The 21,877-nt window shown below is 41.1% G+C and overlaps 1 long non-coding RNA gene across 2 annotated transcripts in view; it reads right to left on the bottom strand.

Moving 5' to 3' along the window:
• Positions 1–688: 688 nt before the first annotated feature.
• LOC123635424 overlaps positions 689–21,877 on the bottom strand; it is a 37,017-nt gene continuing 15,828 nt past the window's right edge. The window contains exons 1-3 of one of the 2 annotated variants that reach the window (XR_006734123.1): positions 2,287–2,609; positions 1,254–1,471; positions 689–707 (exon numbers count right to left, since the gene is read on the bottom strand). This is a non-coding gene — a long non-coding RNA (uncharacterized LOC123635424). Of the gene's footprint in view, positions 708–1,253; positions 1,472–2,286; positions 2,610–21,877 lie in introns of those variants that run through there. The other variant, XR_006734124.1, reaches the window with a different exon arrangement.

Here is a 21,877-nt window from a genome sequence, read left to right as displayed (position 1 = left end):
AGCCCCGATGGTGGATTGGTTATTTTAAAACAACATTTGGGGCAGATAAGGCAATGGTATAGAATGTAGTCCTTCTAAATCCTGCTCCTGTTTCAAAATTTAATTTAAGTTCCTCATGAGGCATTTTCTGACTACTTCCACCCACATTGTTCTATCGCCTCTTCATTTGAGCATAAGAAGCCCTTGATTGTTTTCTGTCTTCATCTAAATTGTGGGCTTCCGAGTTCAGGGACCAAGTTTCACACTTCTTTGGTATGGCCCATGATGTCTAGCACACTGCTAGACAGTGTTTGATACATATGATGGAATTTTTAATCACTATTGCAGACTTGGATGAATCTGGCTGTGAAAATAATGGCTGAGTGTTTTAGAATTTTTTTTACCAAAATAAATTGATCAGAGAGTCCCTTAGAGAATTTCAGATACTCCTATAAGCACTAAACATATTCCAAGACTCTGTGGGGTCCTGTTTTCAAAGAGATTACAATGCAGTGGAAAACTTGGCACAGGTATAAAAAACTCCAACAGTATTTATATTTCTCATTACAAGGCCTACCTTTGGATGTCAAAACTTTCTAGTCACTAAATACTCTCTCTTTATGGGCCCATATCATCTGCATAGTATTAAAAAATTCTCCAAGAACAGCATTTCAGGTTATTTATCTTTCTCTTCACTGCAATCCAAGCAGGAGCTTATATGACATGTCCTAGAAGGAAGAACAAGAGAAATATCTATTTGATACTCATGTTCCAGAGAGGAATCCCTGGATGCAATATCTCAAAATCAGAAGTCCTCTCTCTCCAGTGTCAGTTAAATGTTGTTACCATGAAGAACAATTTTGTTAACAAGAATTAGGAAAAAATAATAAGTACATTTATAAGCTACACATCTGAGATCTACCCACAGCTAATACAGTTTGAATGAACTTGATCACTCTAATTTCCTGCTAATGGTAACTTGGGTTACCAAGGATCGAAATCACTTTTTTATTCCTATCATCACTGGAATTGGAATCTTAACAGATCATCTAATTATAAATCCTTATTCTGTATATGAAAAGAGTGACTCCAAAGAAGTAACTACCCCAAGTCACACAGGTAGTAATAATGCTATAATAGAAAAATGAGTTATCTGCTCATGGATTTGGAAGGAGAATATTCTTTTCCAAACATTCAAAGATACAGATGCAAAATTGGATATTTTCAAGTTTTAATGTCATGACTTTATAATCTGTATTTCCTATGGCACTCACTTTTTCCTTGTTTCATTATTATATATTTTCTTTCTCTCTCTCCAGGTGGCAAGCAGTTTGAGGATCAAACAAATCTAAATTAGACTGGTAGGTCTGTGCATACTCAGTGTCTCACACATATAAACTCACAAAAACTTGTTGAATGACCAAATGAAGGAATGCTCTTTCAGCTTTTCCTCCAAGACTCAGTCCATTCTGAGATGGCAGCTGTCTTCTTTCTGAGTGGACAAGAAAAGAACAGAGCATTGACACAAAGACAGCGTTTTTATTTCCTTTCAGGGTGACTCAAATTGTATTCTGATCTGAACAGTCTTTGTGGGACACAACTCAGTGTCATATAATTCAGTGGTGCATTTTCCCATTTACACAAATTGATCAGATACCCCAAATGCTGAGTCTGTTACAGTTTTCATTTTATTCCTCTGGGAAGTGCCTGTACAAAGTTGTTTTTCTTTCTTTAATGGAAATGTGATCATCATAGCAACTAAAAGATATAAATCTTGCCTAATTGAATCACTGTGCTGGACATAATAGCCAGGGCAGAGACTGAACTAAAACTGCGATGAGGGTGAGAGTGGGGAGTGGGTGAGGATGATAAAAATATTTGTCCCTCAGATTCTTGGGCTTGTATTAATTTTTTGTTTGTTTTGTAAGGCACATTGTTGGTCTTCAAATGCAGGGCCACTTGGGAGGGAAGCAGGTGGAGCAGTATATGGGGTGGACCTGCAGTTGATTAGCAATAAAACATTGGTTATGTCTATGGGGACAGCCTCTCGACCATGTGGTCTCCCCTCCCTATCCCGAGAATAAGGGCATCTGAGGGAAGTGGATGCTGTTGGAGGTCAGAATCTAACTTAAGCCGCTTAGTTGGTACAACTGTAAAGCCTCCCTCACAGGGGCTGGGCCCTGCAATCTTTCTAAGCAAGCAAGGTAAAGAAAGGTAAAGGGACTTCAGAGTGTAGGAGGTGGGTTCCTTCCCTTGGGGCCCAACGCAAGCAGTCTAAAGAACAAGTTACTCAGGGGCCGTACACACAGGCACAGTACCGCCAAAGTCTCTAGCGTGGCGCGCCTGGGAGCAGCCCTAAGCCCCTCTGGGCTCTGGACAACAGCCGCCGCGCTTTCCAGCTTCCCCGTGAGATGCGTGGCTGCGCGCTGCCGCCCGCGGACCCGAGGCTGGGCGAGGGCGCCGGGATGGCCACATGGCGCGCTCGGGGAGATGGCAGCTGCGCTTTGTTTCCAGCAGCGAGAGGTGAGTCACCGGCTCCCGCAGTTCCAAAGCTGGGCAAACACTCGGGCCCGGGAAGCTGAAAAATTCACAGCAGGAGCAACTACCGACGCGGTGGCAGCCTCCTCCTCCTCTTCCTCCTCCTCCTCCGCCGCCGCTCCCACCCCCTGCCTCCGCCCCGGCCCCTCCTCCCCCACCCGCGAACTCAGTCAGCGGTTCGCGCCGCCGCGCGCCCATTGGCCGGCGGAACGCGCCGCGTCACAATGGAGCCGGTCGGCGGCGGCTGGCAGGGCAGCGCCGGGGCTTCCCGCTGAGCCCGCAGCCGCCGGCAGCCGGGAAAGTGCGGGCGCGGGGCCGCCGCCGGCGCGCCCGGAGTGGCGCGGGAGCACGCCGCGGGGAGCGCCCGCGCCCGGCGCCGGGGTCGCGCAGGTAGGTCGGAGCGTGACACCCCGGCTCGCGGAGGAGGAGGCGAGGCGACCGAGGTGGAGGAGGAGGAGGACGGGGGAAGGGGACGCAGCAGGTGGGGTTGGCCGGGCAGGTGTGGTTACCTGTCCACGCCTCACCTGCCAACCGGGCTGCGGGCGGTGGCGGCTTTGCGGCTCCCTGTCGCCTCCGGGAGAGGGGGCGCGGAGCAGCTGAGAAGACCTCCCTGTGTGCTGGGGTCATGCGGGGCAGGAGGGGCGCGCGGCCGCGCCGAGGTGCTCCCTCTCTGCCCAGCCGTCCCGGCGCGGCGCCTGAGTGAATCCTCGGGGTCGCGCGGGAAAGGGTTCCGCATTCCCAGGCAGGAGTCGCGCTCCAGGTGAGCGGAACTCCCCGGGGGTGTCCACGCTTGCTCGCTCTTCTCTGCCCCCTGCCCTGGCGCTGTTTTTGTTAGGAAACATTTTATGCTCTTGGATACTCGTTGTTCGCCTACAATTTGGTGGCAGTGTTGGGCGTTGATTTGTTTGAGGGAGAAGGGGGCAGCCAGTGCCCCGTTTAGGGAGGAGACTCAAGAGGTTCTTCCTCCCGGGTTGCAGTTGAGCAAGCAGGTGCTGAGAGGTCAGATGGGAGCAGGCTCAGTGTTGGCTCATTAATCTGTGCCCTCAACTCACTTCCCAAAGTCCGTAGGTTGCCTTCAGTCAGATGACATTTGTGGAAGACTTTTCTTAGTGGTCGGAAAGACTACCCCCAAAAGGACAAAGCCAAATATGAAAACAAAACCAGTGTGTGAACTTCCTTGAATAAATTCACCTTGCCTAAAAACTTAAAAAAAAAAAAATACTCAACTGTAAAAAGAGAATGGGTATGAAAATTTTAAATTCTAAATATGTAACCAAATTAAAATAGCAATTTGTTCAGTGTATATTAAGACATTAATGGGTATGTATCTTTATCAGACTGTTCCGATAACGTTAACCTAAGTATAGGACTGAGCATGGAAAAGAAGTCAAATTGCAGTATAATTACTTAATTCCAGTACCCTCCATGTGTACAGGTCATACCTCCTGAGAACTGCAAATACTCTTTGAGCTGTGGATGCCTCGATGGCTTTCTTTTGCCTCTGGCTTTGCTAATCAGCAGCTTTATGAAAAAAATATAAAATAACAGCTAAAGCCCAGGTGATTGGGCCTGTGTGATTTAAGAATATAAGCCCTAACATGTCTGATATTTTGCTAAACTGAAAACGGGTATCATAGTTCAGGTAGAAAATTGGGGGAAAGTTGTCATCAAGCACATAGTTGAGTCATGGCACTTTTCTTAAACTTAGTATACAAAAAAATTTTTAAATCTGCATGTTAGAAATAAGTTTACTGTTCCTTGAAATGTATTCTGTTTTTCTTTGATTGGAAAAGTGTTCCAACATGTTCAGCCTAACATGAATATTTTCACATTTTGAGTAATTTCATTTTACTAGTTGAGATTTGGTTTTTTAAGCCTTTTCCCTACCTCTATCACCATTGTCCATTGCTGTTTCAATCTTCTGAATCCTCAGAATGAAAACACCAACCTTTGTTAAAATAAAAAAGGGCCCTAATCAATAAAACTGCCAGCTCCTCCAAGTTTTTTTAGACTAATCTATGTGGATATTTTCCTGCAGTGGCCTAAAATTTGTCATTTTTTTTTTTTTGCTTTATTTTCTGAAGTTGAAGGGGGAAAATATTGTGAGATTTAGAGGATTCTTGCTTTCATCAGCTTTGTTTATAAATAAGGTTTATTTTTCAGTTTTCAGATCATTTCAATAGTATCTGAGCATTTTATGTTCCTTTTTGATTTTTTTTACTATCCATACAAAAATAATCTGTTCAATCTACTCCCTGATTTTCATTTAGTATCTCTGAAGTTGAATTTTCTAATTTTATTTTTATTTTCCTTTCCAGCGTCCTTCTACCATACACCGATATTATCAGAAACTAATGCATTCTGATTTGATCATATTCCTCCACACTTGGTGGAATGATTTGCGTTGCCTTGTGTATAGCATTTCCCTCACTGCTGTCCTTACTCCCAGAGTACTGGGTGCACCAGCAAACAATTTAGACCTGTGACCATTCAAAAGGAATTTGGGAGGCCCAATTATAGTGGAGATTTTATTTAACCAATTGTAAAATGCCTTCTAATTTGTTTCATGTCTGTTTTCATATAGCTGCCTTTAGATTTATTGGTGTTGCCTACTTTCATTTTATTTCCCATTTGTATTTTCTAAACTACCTACATGCCTTTATTATGACTTATATTCTGTGGTATTTAAAATAATGCCTTTAGCAGCATAATAACCTATTTTTCTATTTCAGATTGATCTTAACACATTGACTGCTATGTAAATTGTATTTAACTCAGGCCAGTCTTGAGCCCAGGACCTCATGAAGCAAAACCCTGCAGTGGGTTTGTGAAAATCTTACTTGTTGATGTTCTTATTGTTACAGTTAATATTGATGGTTTAAAAACGTGGATTGTGTTGCATATAACTTGTGCACAGAAAACAATAACAAATAACAAATTAGAAAGGATCGTTTTGTTTTAATAAAACACCATGGCCCCAGGGAAAAATTTTTTTTCCTGGTGTGACAATGTGTTAAATAAATTCAGGCCTAACTGCAATCACTGATCTCTCTCCTAAGTTCTTATCACTGTTGTTCATTTAGAAATTGAACAAAGGGTAATAATAAACTCCCTGTTCTATGACTTGCCTTCATTTAGGATTCTACTCAATTGCAACACAATTTAAATTTACTCCTTTAATGCTCCTGTGAACCCGAGTAAAGGAAATGAATAAAAATGAGTTGTCAGGGCTTCAACCTTGACCTTTCCTTTTTGTCTCTTTGACCTTTATGCTGTTTTTGATATGGGTCACATGATTCTGCTTGTTCCTTTTCAGCCTGTGTATGTTTGAACTTCATCTACTGCTTTGAATTTAGAGTCCCTTTAAATTCTTTCTTTTCATCCATATCATCCTGTGGCCATTTCCGTGGCTTCATTCTGCCATGCCCACCCTTCCACTAACAGTCCAGCATCTTTCACAGAAGCTGCCAGGGCACAGTTTCCATTTCTTTTCTGTTTCTAGCTCCATGCAGGTGACTGAGATCTTCCTCTGTTCTTCTCTAATAAAGACCAAATTCTTCAGTAGCATATTCCTTTGATTCTTTCTTAGGTATGCAGATTTGAGAGCATTTTGAACCTTCCTTATTTTCTTCTGTGAAGTTCATTTTCAGCATTTTGAAACACTTTTTTTTTTCAAAATCTATTGCAAATTATGAGCAAGAGTTCTTCAGGCTTTTATCTAAGAGCATGAAATTTGCAGACTGATGGGCCTGAGTTTGAACTCTACCGTTGCTTTTTATGAGTTGCTGGATTAATTAAGATTAGCTACCAGTTACAGAGACTGAAAGAACAATGGCTTAATTAAAGTGCTGTTTATTTCTCTTTCACGTTAAAAAAAAATTCCTAGACAATCCAGAGCTGGTGTGATAGTTCTACAGTTTTCTGAAAACTAGGCTGATTCCACCTTTTGGATCTACCACATATAAGATGAGGCCCTCAACCTCATGATCCAGGGTGGAGCTTCAGCCATCACGTCCAAGTTACAATTAGTGGAAAGGAGGAAAGAAGGCAAAAAAGGAGGAGGGAAAAGGCAAGAGCCCAGGGTCTCTTAAGGACAACATCCTGGATACCATCATATACTTTTTATTATATCTCATTGCCCAGAACTTAGTGGTATAACCTCACCTAGCTGGAATAGATCCTGGGAAATATTGTCCTTATTCCAGACAGTGTGATTCCCAACTGAAAAAAAAGGAGTGGGGGAAGTTTCACATGCATAAAGAAAAGAGGGAAATTGATTTGGGAATATACAAATACCACAACTATTCTAAACCTCTTTTTTCTTGACTGATGTTAACTATCTCATAGGATTTTTAGGATTAAAAGAAGTATTATATATTAAAGCATCTAATATAGAATCTGACATAAAACAAAATTTCAGTAAATGCCAGTTTATATTCTTGCTTATTCCTTTAACTTGAATTGTCTAGTTTCTCTGCTATCACATCATTGACCGCCAAATCCTATTTTAAATACTTGATCATTTGCTGCAATTGATAGGAAGTCTGCTGTGTTGGACCATGTTTTGGAAGAAAGATGGGGTGTTTGATTGGCAGAGAGAAACACATTATTACGTAATGTCAGCATTTATTTCCTAGCTTTAAAACACAACTTACATTAAAAACATGGCTTGGAACGACATGGATATGAATCCTGGCTCTGCCACTTAGTATTCAAGTGGCAACCTACGTCTCTCTCAATTTTCTTATCTGTAAACTGAAGTAATAATCAGATATGAGGATTAAATGAAAAAAAGTACATAAAGTGCTTAATACTATACCTGATAAAGCGAGTGGTAGCTTTTCTTTAATTTGGCCTGACATGGGTGAGCCTTTTCAAAAATCAATTCTTATTCTATTAAAAAAAAAGATGTTTTAAAATTGGTCATCTCCATACATATCCAAATGAATATTGTTAACTTGTTAAACTTTTTAGAATTGTATCCAAAGTAAGTTCATCACCCAAATAATCACAAAAATTTTCCTGTATCTTTTTACCAAAAACAGAATAGCTAAGCCTTAACTTTCCTCAGCCTTGATTTGAATGATTTTAGGCTGATCCTCTCTCAGAAGCTAAACGTTACCATCATTTAATATACTTCATAGTATTTTTTCAGCAGCTATTTATTAAGCACCTACTTTGTGCCAGGTACTGTGCTAGGTTCTGGGGATGCAACAACAGTAAGTAAAAATGTCTGTGGTCCCTGCCCTCATGGAGGTCTGGGTCTTCACTAGGGGAGACAGGGGAATCAGTCACTGAGAAGAAATGAAAAATTGCCATTGTGAAAGTTGTTAGAAAGGAGAGGAACAGGCTCTGTGAAAGCATATTCAAAATTCTTCTGGCTAGAGGCTGAATGGTGACTTTAGGAACAAAAAGTTGGCCAGTGGACTAAAGTAAGGGGAAGAAGAGGAGTGTGGTTTGAAATGAGCTCAGACATGGGATGAGTCTGCCGACCAGAATGTGCCAGAAGTTTCTAGCTCATTCCAAAGGAGGTGTTTCATAATATTTGGAGCCATCTTTAAAATAAGTGAATATAATATATTAATATAACTTCTCAGTCTGATATTCTGAAAGGGGCTTCATAATTCAGGAATAATTTAATTCTCTTGCAATTTATTTGGGCCATACTGGCAAACTTTAAATACAGATACTATTTTGATACACCAAGCAGGTGCATCTGAGAAAGGGGGCTATAAAGTGGGATCTTTTCAGAGAGGGTCAGAGGGTTGATCTATATCATCCCCAGCAAGTAGAAGTTGAAGCCATGTGGCTCAGTGGAGAAAGACTGTTGAAAGACTGTTGGCAAAAGAATTGGTAGCCCTTAAAGCATCAGTGGAAAAATGACCACAGGATAGGAGGCATGGGCAGTGTGTTCCAGAGGGCTGACTGGACAACTTTCCTAGGATGGCCTATGTCAGGGCCAGTGGGCAACCCCAACATCCAATCCCTCTGTGGCTTTTCGGTTTTGTGTGGACAGGAACCCAGCTTGGCAAGGGGTACCATTTCTCCTTGCCCCATCCTGCCAAGCTACTGGGGCTTCCTGTGGGTTAATGTTGCCTCTCTAATCCCTGTAACAGCCTTGAGGATGGCAAGGGGAGGCTCTGCTTCCATGCCACTTCCACACATCATGGCATGGCATGACTAAGCCATCAGCCACTGAACTGCAGGTTGTTTCTTGCTCTGAGGGGATAAATTCAAGATGAATTCTGTTCAGCTAAAGATTTTTAAGTTCATCTCTCTAGGCAAAACTAAATGAGTATGTTCTTGGCCCTATTTCAATGCCAAAATAGGCAGTCCTCAACTGAATAATGACTTGCCTTTCAAAAGCATTTGTGGATCATGTAGGGAAGTTTAAATTTTTCCCCTGAAATTCTGATAATTGATTCTATAAAGTAAACTGATAATACACAGCTTAACAGGAAAAAAAAAGGCCTTACAAATTTTATTATGTGCACACGTATGCATGAGAATCATACAAAATGTAAAAAAAGACTCAAAGAATTGGCCAGATGGTTAATGCTTTTATACCATCTTGAGGTTACATAAAGAAAAATGGGGGCTGGAGCCTCGCCAAAAACAGGTCCTGGTGATAAATCAGGTTGTGGTGGCAAGACAGGTTATGGGGGAAGAAAAGAGGAGGCTTGGCTAGTAAAGGTGGTTGAGTTACATGAAACCTCACAGGTAGCAGCCCTCAGAGAGAATAGATTGTGAATGTTTCTTTCAGAACTTAAAAGGTGTCAGACTCTCAGTTACTCTTTCTTAGATTCAGACCAGGGAGGGCCTCCGAGAAAGCCTTGCTGGATCAATGCAGATTTTCTCTAAAGATGCAAATCTCCCCCTACAAAAGACAGCTTTGCAGGGCTACTTCTGTTTGCAAGCTCTCTGAACAGCCATCTCAAAATACCGTCAAAGAAGTATATTTTGGGGGGAAATATTTGATTTCTTTCAATCACAATGCAGTTTCTCAGAGGCAAAGTGTTGTGCATGGTGATCTGGTTCCTAGGCTATCCCCAAAGAGTTTATGCTATGCCAGTGATGCCCTAAGGTGCCAGAGTCTTTGACCTTCGCCCTCCCAGGAATGCCCTTGTAATCTGGACTTCCTCTTGCTCTGCAGTTGCTTTGGTATTTGGAATTCCTCTCTCAGTGATAAATCAAGCTCCTTCTTACCTCAGGGGCTTCTCAATTGCTTTCCTCTCTGCCTGGAATGCTCAACTCTTACAAACTTGCATGACTACTTCCTTCTCCGCAGTGAAGTGTCAGCTCAAATGTGATCTCAGAGACACCTTCCCTGACTACCTTAGATAAAGTACCCATACCCCTCATTCATGTCCCCATCATGGTCTTTCATACCTTAGTTTGTTATTTGCTTGCTTTGTTATGTTCTATTCCCCCCAGCCCCACCAGAATATAAGTTTTGTGAAAGCAAGGACTGTATCTCCCTTGGTTAACTGCTTTTAAGCCTGGTATGTAGTAAGCTTCCCAAAACTGTTGCATGTGATAGTGAGCTAATAATATTACCCCACTGAGCATAAAATGGGGATAATAATATTCATGCTACCTACCTCACAGAACAAATGAGGGCGTGGAATTAGTGGCCCGAAGATACTTTCTTTTCCTCAAAACTTGACATTCACCTTTAGATTCCATATTTTGGCCAACTGCAATACTATTTACCCAATTATATACCTCAAAAAACCTAGAACTCATTCTGGGCTTCTCCTTGCTTCCTTCCCCCCTACACTCCTGCTTATAGGGCTGGCAACCAACTTGTCTAGAGGCTATATGCTAAGGTTCCTCCCACCAACACCCCTCCTGTACAGCCCTCTACTGCCAGGAGTCTTCCAGGAGCACTACTGATAATTATTTTGTAGCCTTGCTCATATTCTACCCGCAGCCCTCAAATTCCTTGCCCACACTGCAGGGAAGTAATCTTTCTAAAAGGCAAATCTGCATCACTGCCTGGTTTAAGAACCCTTTAATGGCTGCCTTTGCTACAGGATCAAGTCCAAACACCTTGGTGTGCCATATAATAAAGTCTTCCTTTGTCTGGCTTCTGCTTCGTCTCTTGCCACTCTGTCATTTCTACGCCCCCAGTGCATGTGCTGTGAACACAGTGTACATAGTCATGCCCCCTCCACCAGCCATCCTAAACTACTTACAGTACAGGGAGGAAGGTTCTAGGTAGCCGGATGGCTTCACTCCATAGCTTAGTTGCTTCTCTTTATTTGAAACCCTCTTGACAAACACATGCCCATTTTCAAGACTCAGTTGAACATACCTTTTCTGAAAGACCATTTCTGACCTCTGCCTGCCCCACCCCACAGCTCCTCACTCCGTCTTCTGTGCTGCCTCTGAACTTTGCATACCTATCGTAGTACTTATGCCAGAGTACAGCTTGGCCTCCTCCTGGGCACTCCTTTGAAATATAAAGAATATATTTTGTTCATCATCTGGACTTCCTGGGCCCGGCATCATACCTGGCATACTGTAGTAACAGAATAAATGGATGTCCAGAAAAGAATTAGGGAATAAAATTTAGCATACTTATTACCTAGTCCAGGACATCATTTCAGTAACATAATTTTGATTGATATTTGGCTAAAAGTTTAAAGAATATCTCCTTAGAATTTTTAAGTAATATGGTACATTATATAAGCTATTAATAGATATCAGTTGAATCATCAAAATACTTTGTCAGTGAGCTAGTGTGTTGTTTACTGGACATTTACTATGTTCAGAATTCCAGATTTGGCAACTTGTAGGGGATGCTTGAGACAGCTTTTGTACTTTAATGAAATAATCCTGTCTTTGTCTTTCTATTAGAAGTCAAAATTTATATGATTAACACAGGCTCTCTGCTTACAGGTATTTCAGTATTTCTGAATATTTTTCTTTGAGTATGCTCTAAAAAGATTTTGAAAAATGATTTGCTTTCTTCATATGTTTTTAAAGTTAATATCTAAAATTTTTCCTCATAATTTTGATTAGTTGCAGATGACATTTCTGATATTATAAATATTAATTTTTAAAAATCACTGTTTTAAATGCACCCGATGGAACCTAAATTAAATACCAAAGTGATTTGATACCCTTCATCATTCATTTAAGAAACACATGTATAAGCTCTTCTAGAAGTGTCAGAAATTTCACATGGATCTTTTTCCTCAAGAACTCATTTATTCTTCTTCTTCTATAAAACTAAATCCCAGTGTAACATTCTTACATTTGCAAGTCTTTCATTTATTACTGTGTCATACTTTTGTGATATATACACACACACTCAGTATTCCTACATCTATTTTTCTTAAAAGTTCTTGTGACAGTAAGGCTCTAAATATTGAATAAAATTTCTTTTGAATTGTTATGATTTTCACTAGTGCACAATTGATCAGAACAACACATATGTTAAATTTTTGATGACTATTGATTAAGCATAGGTGAAATTTTATGAGAAAGTCATCTGGTAATGAGATGTATGGGGCTTAAAATTAGTTCATTTATGAATAAGTAAATGTTACTTATTGCTAGAATAAGATAAACTTCATAATCAAATCAAGTGCTTCTTTTTAAATGGAAGTGCTTAAATCTTGCCACATGAATAAATATATGGAAATGAAGTCAGTATAATTCCATTCTATTTTTTAAACTCCTGAGTTATATGCCAAAAGTTATCTAGAGACTGATTACAAAAACAATTTTCAGTGTTCTATTGCCTGACAACTTGATTAGGTCCTCCTCCAATGTTGTTCTGAGCAAAGAAATGGAAACTTTTCCCTGACTCCTGAAAGCATTTGTTTCTCAGTCATGAAAGTCTTTCACCTTCTCAACATCTGTAATCCTGTGGGTATTTCAAAACAGCCGTCTGCTTGGGGTCCTGGAGAGTTTTACACCCCAAGGCACTGAACCATAAGCAGATTGCTGAGAAGTAAGATGTTTGCTTTTGTTTTGTAATGTGGGCAAAGGATGAATTTGAAAAGGGAAAAAAGAATATGGCTAGAAAGAACCAACAGGACTTTAGGTGTTTTGAAGGAGATACTTTTGGGGAGGGGTTAATTGATGATTTGTAAATAGATTCCACAGGAGTATTCCTCCCTCCAAACAAGACTCCCAAACCCCATAAACCCAACTTGAAGATCGCTGGTTTGGATGCTAAAGAAAACTTTTCAATCAAATTAGCTATCAACTCTTAGGGAAAAGACCCCTGGTAAGCCAAGTTAAAGAATCCTTGGTACACAGGGTTTCTTTATGGAGTAATGCAACAAAAGGGAGCAGAATGGAGGGCAGTTTGGAATTGGGCCTGGCTGTCACCTTGTTGAGTAGGCAGCTTTTCCTTGGGCCTTCCCAGTTCCTGGATGCTCTGGACCTGTGTGCGAGGCCACTGTACAGCTGTCCCCTGCTGTCTTGCCTTCTTCCAAAAGCTTACAGCAAATCTCTCCAGAAACCCTTGACAGGAACCCCCACCACATCACTTACTGTATTAGACATCTGTCCATCACTTCTAACGTCCTAAAGCATTTATATTCATGTCTGTTCTCTTGATGACCTGCAGTAGATGAGGACAAGCATTGTCACCATGATACAAATGTGAAAACTGAGTTCCTTAGGGCTGCAGTCCTCAACCCCTAGGCCGCAGCCAGGGACTGGTGTCTGTGGCCTGTTAGGAACCAGGCCGCACATCACCGCCTGAGCTCTACCACTGCCACACCAGCACTCCTTCCCCAGTCCATGGAAAAGTTGTCTCCCATGAAACTTGGGAACCGGGCCACACAGCAGGAGGTGGGCGGTGGGCAAGTGAGTGAAGCTTAATCTGTTTATAGAGCCGCTACAGCTGCTCTCCATCACTCACATCACTGCCTGAGCTCCTCCCCCCACTCCTTCCCCATCCATGGAAAAATTGTCTTCCATAAAACCAGTCCCTGGTGCCAAAAAGGTTGGGGACCGCTGCCTTCAGATATATATGGCTTGTCTAAGTGAACCAGTCAGTGGCAGATCTGGCACTCAAATCCTGATAGAGTGACTTTTTCTGTAGTATATTGCCTGGCTCATTTTTATAGATGTATTATTTTAGATAAGTATCTAAGGATTGGGAAACTTGCCTTAAAGTGATAGTATGAAGATTGAGATAAAATGCTTAATAGATTGCACGGCTCTCCTACAAGGCCCTAAATTTTAAAAAAGAAAAATAATGCATTTGAGTCTTTGTTCTGACATGCTTCATTTTATGGATTTTAAAAAATGTTTTCATATAGACAGAGAGTGGGGGCAAGATGGTGGAAGAGAAAACCACCAGCCAGAGTGTCTCTGCAAGAGAGAGAGATTTTAGATGAAAGTGAAAAAAACAAACAGGCAGAAAAACATAAATCGGATGAGGGTCAGAAGGAAGGTGCCTGAAACTACAGGAGACTCCTCAGGAAGACGTTGCGGAACAGAACTGGAAGGAGAAAAGCATTGGCAGGGTCTAAACCCCTAGAGGGTTGGAAACCAGGGACAAGGGTAGGTGGAACGGTTAAATTTCCGCCCCCTCCCCCCCACTGCTTCTCAGACTGCGGTGGGCTCCTGAGCTGCTGAAGAGACCTGCCAACACCAGCTCAGAGATGGCTGCTGCCAGTGAGAGGTGAGCCTCTTGCTGACAGGGCACCTCCTGTCCCACAGGACACAGCCAGCCGATCAGCAGGCGCCATATTGCTTCATTCTCCCCTTCATCTTCCCTACCCGCCACTGCCAAGAGAGACAATTTAGCCACCACCCAGAGGCATCTGCAGGGAACAGGACCTTTCCTTCTGGGGCCCTGCAGCAGACTGAGGGATACTTGGACTGTGAGCTCCCTACCCGCCAGCCCTCCCAGGGGCTGCTTGCCTGGTGTTTCCAGGAGAGCAGGGCAAATCGTAAGGTGGAGAGACATTGATCCAGCTTGGGCACACCGTGGGTGACTTGAGACTAGCACTCTTCTCCTTGGCAGGGATAGGGATTAATTTCCAGGGCCCAGATGGCAGGACTGCAGGCCAGATCCCATACACCCAGGTCTCGATCGAATTGCCCAGAGGAACAGAAGAGATATTTGTAAACGAGCCTACTGAGGTGTGTATGCCTTCAGGGGCAGATCAGAGTGGGTCCTGGCTGCAGCATGTTCAAGGGGCAAGCCTCCTCCCATAGGAGGGCCGTGGTCCCAGCTCTGGCTGTGATCCTGGGCAGGGAACTTCCCAGCTTGCATCACAGTTGGGGGAGCTCCACTGCCTTGAGGTCCTGTCTGCTGGCTGAGGCCCAGGAGAAACCGCAGAGTAGGAGAAGTTGGAAAGGAGCAAGGCCTGCTCCAGACTGCAGATCTCAGACAGCACCACCTCCACACCGGACTTTTGGGCTCAGTGGGGCCATTTCAGCCTCTCCTTGGCAGGTTTGCCCAGAATTAGAGAGCAGACCTTTGACCCCTGCTAACAGCATTTGTGGAGTTTGAGGGCAGGCTCACCCAACCCAGCCCCACCCAGCCTCACTCCTCCACCTGCTCCCACTGAGGTGGAGAATAAGGACACACCTGGAAGTCCCAAGGCCCCACACACTACCTGAGGCACTAGGGTGCCTCTCCAGAGGAATGAGAGCTGGTTGCAGGACCCCAAAACAACACTGCAGCCTACTCCTCCCAGCAAGCACCACCTACTAACAGGGAGGTCAATTTGCACACCCTTGTACTTCATTTACTTAGGTATGATACATGGTGTGGTCGAATCTGACCCACAAAGACCTTCTACTGACTCAGAGACTAAACTGGGCTTATCATTGTCTAAATGAAAATCTTAAAGGTAAGAAGCAACAGCTACTCCAGATGGGAAGGAATCAGTGAAAAAACTCTGGAAGTGTGAAGAATCAAATTGAAAGCACACACCCAAAGGGGAACACCAGCTCTCTAGCAATGGGTATCAACCAAACTCAGAACACTAAAATGATAGAAGAAAAATTTCAAACATGGATTTTAAGAAAACTCAAGGATATGCAAGAGAAAATGGGTACCTGACACAAAGAAATCACACTTGTGCGCGTGCGCGCGCACGCGCGCGCGCACACACACACACACACACACACACACACACACACACACATATGCAATCCAGGACTTGGAAGAAAAATTCACTAAAGAATTTGAAATATTAAAGAAAAATGAAACAGAACTTTTGGAAATGAAGAATTTATTAAAGGAATTACAAAACATAGTGGAAAGCTTCAAGAATAGGGTAGGTCAAACAGAAGAAAGAATCTCAGGGATTGAAGATAATACCTTTCAACTAAGTCAGTTGCAGAGATAGAGCAGAGAAGTAAAAGAAAAGAGCAAAGCCTACAAGAAATGTGGGATTATGTGAAGAAGACTACTGTGAGAATTATAGGCATCTCTGAGGGTGAAGAAGAAAATACACAAGGGTTGAATAAACTATTTAAGGATATAATGGTGGAAAATTTCCCTGGCCTTGCTAAAAATCTGGATATCCAGGTACAAGAAGCTCAAAGGACTCCTGGGAGATTCATTGCAAACAGGAAGACACCATGACACATAGTCATCAGACTGGGCAAAATAAAAATGAAAGAGGCCCTTCTATGAACTGTAAGACAAAAGAAGCAGGTAATCTACAAAGGAAAACCCATCAGACTAACTTTAGACTTCTCAACTGAAGCCAGAAGAAACTGGAGCCCCATTCTCAGTCTTCTCAAACAGAATAATGTCCAGCCTAGAATCTCGTACCCAGCAAAACTAAGTTTCTTATACAAAGATCTTCTCAAAAAAGCAAAGACTGAGGGAATTCATCAGGACAGGACCTGCCCTCCAGGAAGTACTCAGATCACTGTTATACACAGATCAGCACAATAGACACTCACCAGTGTAAAATCATCTAAAAGCTGAAGGTCAAAGGCCAGATACCACAATGACTCAAGAGAGAAAAAGCAACAAAGTTCAACTCAACAGGATGAACAGAAATCTGCCTTACTTATCAATTCTTTCAATAATGTGAATGGCTTAAAGTGCCCACTAAATAGACACAGGCCGGCCAAATGGATAAGTATACACAAGCCGAGTATCTGCGGTCTTCAGGAAACACATCTAACCCACAAGAATGCATTCAGACTCAAGGTGAAGGATTGGAAAAAAAAATACTTCATGCAAACAGAAGCCAAAAGAAAGCTGGCATGGCAGTTCTGATCTCAGATAACCAAGTCTTCAATCAAAAAAAGTAACGAAAGACAAAGATGGTCACTATATAATGGTGAAGGGTACAATTCAACAAGAAGACGTAACAATTCTAAATATTTATGCATCTAACTCAGGTGCACCCAGATTCATAAAGCAAATCCTACATGATATAAACCAAATAAAAAACAGCAACACTATAATATCGAGGGACTTCAGCACCCCTCTGACAGAATAGGACAGAGCCCCCAAACAGAAAATAAATAAAGAAGCAATGAGCTTGAACAGAAATCTAGAACAAATGGGCATGGATGGCCTACATTTACAGAACATTCTACCCCAAAACCACTGAATATACATTTTTCTCATCAGCTCATGAGACATTGTGTAAAGTTGATCATGTCTCAGGCCACAAAACATGTCTCAACAAATTAAAAAAAAAAAATAGAAATTATATCATGTATCTTCTCAGACCACAGTAGAATAAAATTAGAAATCAACTCTAATAAAAACTCTCATCTCTACACAAAGTCATGGAAATTAAACAACCTTCTGCTGAACAATTATTGGGGTAAGGAGGAAATTAAGATGTAAATCAAAAGACTCGTTGAACTAAATGATAAAGGAGACACAAGTAATCAAAATCTGTGGGACTCAGCTAAACCAGTCCTGAGAGCAAAATTCATATCCATAAATACTGACATCCAAAAGACAGAAAGATCACAAATCACAATATAATGAATCGTCTCAAAGAAATGGAGAAGGATGAACAAACCAACCTCAAACCCAGCGGAAAAAAAGAAATAACAAAGATCAGAGCACAACTAAATGAAACTGATAATAGGAAGACTATATGGGAGATTAATAAAACAAAAAGTGGGTTCTTTGAAGAAATAAACAAAATTGACATGCCTCTTGCCAGATAAGGAGAAGCAGAAAAGAAAGGACTCTAATAAGTTCCATCAGTAATGAAAAAGGAGAAATTACAACTGATACCACAGAAATACAAAATATTATCAATGAATACTATAAAAACCTCTATGCACATAAACTTGAAAATATGAAGGAAATGGACAAATTCTTAGAAACACACAGCCTCCCTAGGCTCAATCAGGAAGAAATAGAATTCCTGAACAGACCAATATCAAGTACCAAAATTGAAACAAGAATAAAAAACCTTCCTAAAAAGAAAACCCAGACCAGATGGTTTCACGCTCAAATTTTACCAGACCTACAAAGAAGAACTGATGCCTATCCTGCAGAAATTATTCCACAACATCAAGAAGGAAGGCATCCTCCCCAACACATTTTATAAAAACATCACTCTGATACCAAAACCAGGAAAGGCTGCAAAAAAAAAAAGAAAAGAAAAGAAAACTACAGACCAATATCCCTTATGACTATAGATGAAAACATTCTCAACCAAATCCTAGCAAACCAAATTCAGGTGCTTACCAAAGAAATAATGTATCATGACCAAGCGGGTTTAATTCCATAGATGGAGGGATGGTTCAACATAAACAAATCTATAAATGTAATTCACCACATAAATAGAACCACAAACAAAGACCATATGATCCTCTCAATAGACGCAGAAAAAGCATTCAACAAAATTCTGCACCCTTTTATGATATCAATGCTTAACAAAATAGGCATAGAAGTGGCTTACCAAAAAATGATTAAAGTCATATATGACAAACCCACAGCTAACATCCTACTGAATGGGGAAAAATTGAAAGCATTCCCGCTTTGAACTGGAACCAGACAAGGTTGCCCTCTGTCACCACTTCTATTCAACATAGTGCTGGAAGTCCTAGCCACAGCAATCAGACAAGAGAAGGAAATCAAGGGCATCCAAATAGGGGCAGAAGAGGTCAAACTATCACTCTTTGCTGATAATATGATCTTATCTCTAGAAAACACCATAGATTATGCCATGAGACTACTGGAATTGATAAATGAATTCAGCAAAGCTCAGGTTACAAAAATCAATGTACAGGCCGGGCGCGGTGGCTCCTGTCTGTAATCCTAGCACTCTGGGAGGCCGAGGCGGGTGGATCGCTTGAGGTCAGGAGTTCGAGACCAGCAAGAGCGAGACCCTGTCTCTACTAAAAATGGAAAGAAATTATGTGGCCAACTAAAATATCTATAGAAAAAAAATTAGCCGGGCATGGTGGCACATGCCTGTAGTCCCAGCTACTTGGGAGGCTGAGGCAGTAGGATTGCTTAAGCCCAGGAGTTTGAGGTTGCTGTGAGCAAGGCTGATGCCACGGCACTCACTCTAGCCCAGGCAACAAAGCGAGACTCTGCCTCAAAAAAAAAAAAAAAAAATCAATGTACAGAAATTAGTAGCATTTCCATATGCCAACAACAGTCAAACTGAGAACCAAATCAATGACTCAATACCTAGGAATTATTTTACTAAGGAGTAAAAGACTTGTGCAGGGAGAACTACAAAACAGTGAGGAAGGAAATATCAGAGGACATAAACACTTGGAAAATCATACCATGCTTATGGGTCAGCAGAATCAAGATTGTTAAAATGTCTATACTGCCCAAAGTGATCTACAGCTTCAATGCACTCCCTATTAAAATACTAACATCATTTCTCATATATCTAGAAAAAATAATTCTATGCTTCATATGGAATGAGAGAAGACCCTGTATAGGAAAAGCATTCTTAAGCAAGAAGAACAAATTGGGAGGCATCAATTTACCAGACTTCAAGCTATACTACAAGGCTATAGAAACTAAAATAGCATGGTACTGATACAAGAACAGAGATGGAGACTAATGGAATGGAACTGAGATCATGGATATAAAACCATCATCATATAGCCATCTAATCTTTGACAAAGCAGACAAAAACATACACTGGGGAAAAGAATTCTTATTTATTAAATGGTGCTGGGAAAATTGGATAGCCACACGTAGAAGACTGAAACAGGATCCGCACCTTTCACCTCTCAGAAAAATCAACTCACAGTGGATAACAGATGTGAAAGCATGATATTTCTAAAAGAAAATGTTAGAGAAACTCTTATAGACATTGGCCTAGGCAAAGAATTTATGAAGAAGACCCCAAAGGCAATCACAGCAATAAGAAAAATAAATAAGTGGGATCTGGTCAAATTAAAAACCTTCTGCATAGCCAAGGAAACTATAACAAGAGCAAACAGACAACCTACAGAATGGGAAAAAATATTCGCATGCTGCACATCTGATAAAGGTCTGATAACCGGAATCTAGATAGAACTCAGGAAAATAAGCAAGAAGAAAGCAAACAACTTTCTCAAAAATGGGAAAGGACATGAACAGAAACTTTCCAAAAGAAAATAGTCTAATGCCCAACAAACGTATGAAAAAATGCTCAACATCTCTAATCCTCTAATCCTCAGGGAAATGCAAATCAAAACCACAATGAGATATCACTTATCTCCAGTGAGAATGGCCTTTATCAAAAAGTCCCAAAACAATAAATGTTGGCGTGGATGTGGAGAGATAGGAGCACTCATACACTGCTAGTGGGACTGCAAACTAGTGCAACTTCTGTGGAAAGTAATATGGAGATACCTCAAAGAGCTACAAGTAGAACTGCCATTTGATCCAGCAATCCCATTACTGGTCATCTACCAAAGGAACAAAAGACATCCTATAAAAAAGACATCTGCATTAGAATGTTTATGGCAGCACAATTCACAATTGCGTAGATGTGGAAACAACCCAAGTGCCCATCAATAAATACATGAGTGGATTAATAAAATGTGGTATATGTATACCATGGAGTTCTACTCAGCCACAAAAAATAACGGTGCTCTAGCACCTCTTGTATTATCCTAGGTAGAGGTGGAGCCCATTCTACTAAGTGAATTATCACGAGAATGGAAAAACTAGCACCACATGTACTCACCATTAAATTGGTATTAACTGATCGACAGTTATGTGCACATATAGTAGTAACATTCATTGGGTTTCTGGCAGGTGGGAGCAGGGAGGAGGGCATGGGTATATTGAAATTAATGGGTGTGTGCACCATCTCAGGTATGGACATGCTTGAAACTCTGACTTGGGTGAGGCAAAGGCAATATGTGTAACCTAAACATTTGTACCCCTGTAATATGCTGTAAATAAATAAATAAAGTGTTCAACAGATTTTTTTTAGTGGTGGGAATTAGGACAGTCATGGACAGCATTGCTAAAGTGGGCAGTTTGTGAAATTCTGAATATGACTTCACAAACTGCCTCATCGAGTCTGAATTCAAGCCTTGAATGTATATGGGTAGGTTGATTCAAGTCATGGTATTCTACATTTGTGTGGAAGAGACATTAGAGACTATTTATTGATTTCTAACTGTTTTATCTGATGGATATCCTTGAGGGTCTTTCGCAGAATATACAGATACTCATATGTATAAAATTTTAGCATGCTTTGAAATCATCTTTAGAATCCCTTCTCCCAGTTCATACCTCTGTTCTATTTCAGTCGTTTCTTTTTGTTGCTATGACATTAAGATTGAGAAAGGCAAATTAAAAATTATTCAGTGTCACATCTAGTTAGTGGCTAAATAAAATATAAATATGATATAGTTAACATATAATGTATAAAGATAAAGATATAAAAACAATTTTAGTTCATAAAGTATCTCCTGGTTGTTTTGTATATGCACTGCTATGGTCTGAGTGTTGGTGTCCTCTCAAGGTAGATTCGTGTGTTGAAACCTAACCCTCAAGGTGATGGTGTAAGAGGTAGGGCTTTTTGGAAGGTGATTGGATTGGGAGGACACAGCCCTCATGAATGGGACTGGTGTCATAAAACAGGCTGGAAGGAGCTTATTTTCTTCTTCCACGATGTAAAGACAGTGATAAGGCACCATCTATGAGGACCTGGTCCTCACTACATACCAACTCTGCCCAATGCTTGATCGTGAACTTCCCAGCCTCTAGAATTGTGAGAAATAAATATTTGTTATTTATAATCCACCCAGTTTATGGCATTTTGTTGTTACGACATGCACCATTTTTATTTACATAGAGTAAAACCTCCCTAAGTAGTTTATGTGGCTAGTATGGTTTCTTTTCCTATTTCCTGACCAGAAACACAATATAAATAATGTTCCAAGTATTCCAAATGTTCTAGGAAATTATAGCAAG

The sequence above is a fragment of the Lemur catta genome, chromosome 3, assembly GCF_020740605.2.
Source record: "Lemur catta isolate mLemCat1 chromosome 3, mLemCat1.pri, whole genome shotgun sequence".
Classification (NCBI taxonomy): Eukaryota; Metazoa; Chordata; class Mammalia; order Primates; family Lemuridae; genus Lemur; species Lemur catta.
This window is presented reverse-complemented; position numbering and strand designations above follow the sequence as displayed.